This window comes from Phragmites australis, chromosome 17 (genome assembly GCF_958298935.1).
Source record: "Phragmites australis chromosome 17, lpPhrAust1.1, whole genome shotgun sequence".
NCBI lineage: Eukaryota > Viridiplantae > Streptophyta > Magnoliopsida > Poales > Poaceae > Phragmites > Phragmites australis.
This window is the reverse complement of record NC_084937.1, coordinates 568,395-570,894: the sequence shown is the minus strand read 5'-3', so window position 1 is coordinate 570,894 and position 2,500 is coordinate 568,395. Positions and strand designations below refer to the sequence as shown.

The following is a 2,500-nucleotide window of genomic DNA, read 5'->3' as shown; positions in this document are numbered from 1 at the left end:
GGAGCCCCGAAGGGCATTGGTTTTTTATCTAATAAATACACCCCTTCGTGAGTCGGGGTTTTTAGCATGTATTAGCTCTAGAATTACCACGGTTATCCATGTAGTGAGGTACTATCAAATAAACGATAACTGATTTAATGAGCCATTCGCAGTTTCACCGTATAGTTGCTTATACTTAGACATGCATGGCTTAATCTTTGAGACAAGCATATGACTACTGGCAGAATCAACCAGGTAACTATCGTACAGGCGGCCTCCGCGAACGGCGGCCGGAGTAGATTGTGCTGGGAGGGGTGCAAGCACCCGACGCCGCCTCCCCGTTGGGCGTGAGCCCGCCGGTTCTGACATAGGCGCCATCCAATTGCCGCGACCGAATTCCCCAGAGCGAGGTCCGCCCGAACGTCCGCGGCGCAGGGCCGCGGGGCTCGGGCATCGTCGCCCCAAGAGGAGGCTGCCCACCGCCGGTCACGCCCGAGGGCGGATACCGGTACGTGGGCGTACCCCCGAGTGCGTCTGAAGATAACGATAGCCAGCGGCCAACGATCTACGGACTCCACCATTGCCGGCCGATGGGAACCACCGGCCGGGCTTCAGTGCCGGCGAACCAGCGTGTCCGAGGAGACCCCCACAGGACGAGCAGAGCGTATCAATGCTGTGCACCGTGGGCATCAAATCAAACGTGCGATCGAGGAGGACCTTGCAGCCGTCCGGGGGGACGCCATCCCGATCGTCCCGTAGCACGGCCTTTGCTTCTGTGCAGTGATCCTGGGCAGGCAGGCGGCCGCCGCGCCGCGGCCGGCAGGGTATGCATCCCCCTGATTGCCCTACGTCCGCTGGGAGATACCGAGTCCAATCCCTGCACATTTAAGGGGGCGAAATGGAGGTCGCTCGGCATAGCTCTTACTAGGTCCGCAGGGCGCACAGAGGGGAATACCCCGCCGACGCGCGTTGCTTTGACGCCCGCCCGCCCGGCGTGCTGCTGAGGCAGGGCCGGTCGGGGCGGTCGGAAGGCTCGGAGGCTTCATAGGCGACTTGCGTCGGCCCAGCACACGCTCCGCACCACCCTGAGGCTTCCTCGTTGCAATCCGAAGACTTGCGATTTTCCGAGGCCTTTTCAGGTTTTTTGGTCTTCCTTCTTACATATCCTCCGAGGGCTGCTGTGTCGTTTCTGTCCGCGCCACGGCTCGCGCGCGAAGTTGGGGTCTGCCCGGGGGGGATTTGCGTGTAGTCCGGCCGTTCGCGCCCTACGGCCCATACAGACGCGCGCCGTCGAAGCCGCATGGGACTTGGTGAGATTTTCGACGGATCCTGCGCCCTGTGTGGGTAGGGTTGCTGCCGCCGCCGGCCGGGGGGCGCCGGATTCACCACCTCGCCGTCGCCGTCGCCGCCGCCCCCATGCCGCCGTCCCCTCGCCGTCGCCCTCCGGCGTCACCGCCGCTGCCCCGGGCGTGCGCGCGGCTCTGTAGGCCTCCTTGTCTATGACATGCCTAGCGGAAGCCCATCCTCTCGACCGGACCGGCCACAGCAGTAGAGCCGGAGGAGAATCCGCCAGGATGGACCGGACTCTGCAGACCTCGCGTCCTCCACCAGTTGCTCGGCCGCCCACCTGGCCCCTTCCCGATTGCTGTACATCTCCATGCAGTATACAATCTGGTGTCCCCTGTTTGGACCCCACCGGCCTCACCCCACCGGCCCGCCCTTGGCGCAGAGGCTAGAGGGTGATGCCTGGCCTTTGTGCCTGAGGCCACCGCCGCTCCCTAGGGCTCTGGTCCCAGGCGCTCCCGGCGGTGCCCGTTAGCTCTAAGGTGGCGGGCTGAGGGGCCATCCACCGGTGGGCGGTGGGTGCACAGGCCAACCACCGGTGGATTACATAAGCGAAATTTGGCGGCCGCTGCGCGGGGCCGCCGCCGCACTGGGGCACATGCCGTCGCCCGGAATTCTTCCCCGCTGCGCGGGGCCCTTTTTTTCCCCCGCTGCGTGGAACTGCCGGGGTCATCCTCAGTCGCCGCCATAGCCCCGCGCACCCGAAACCTTGGCCGCCGCCACAGGGGCGCCGCTGGCCTGCAGCAGCCTGCGGGGACCGGGGGGGTCTGGCGCCTCGCTTACGTCATCCACCGGCGCCCAACGTCCACCGCCCAACGGGGCCCCGGGGGGCCAACGTCCAACGCCCACCGCACCCCCCGGGGGGCCCTCCTTCCGCCCTTCCTGCCTCGACCCCGTTTGCCTTGGCCCTTTTGGCCCTCGGCCTGGCAGCGGCGGGTCTTCCAGTGGGCGGTCCCCGCCGTGCCGCAGGCCCTGTTGCTCCTCCTCTGGCCTGCCCTGCCCCCCTTGCAGGAAGGGCTGTCCGCCTGCTGAGGCCGCCCTAAGCTGGTAGCAACCCCGCGGTCCAAGGGCAACCAGAGACAGGCATGTCCCCGGGAGGAGGCCTGCTCTAGCGCATCTTGTCACGCCCTGTGGACGCGTAGCACTGCGCTCGGCCACCTGGCCGGCCCAAGGCTTA

The 2,500-nt window shown here is 66.0% G+C and overlaps 1 non-coding gene across 1 annotated transcript in view; it reads right to left on the bottom strand.

The window, feature by feature from the left end:
* LOC133898030 (18S ribosomal RNA) overlaps window positions 1–237 on the bottom strand; it is a 1,800-nt gene extending 1,563 nt beyond the window's left edge. Inside the window, exon 1 of the ribosomal RNA XR_009906049.1 lies at window positions 1–237. This exon is cut by the window's left edge and continues 1,563 nt beyond it. This is a non-coding gene — a ribosomal RNA (18S ribosomal RNA).
* Window positions 238–2,500: the final 2,263 nt, after the last annotated feature.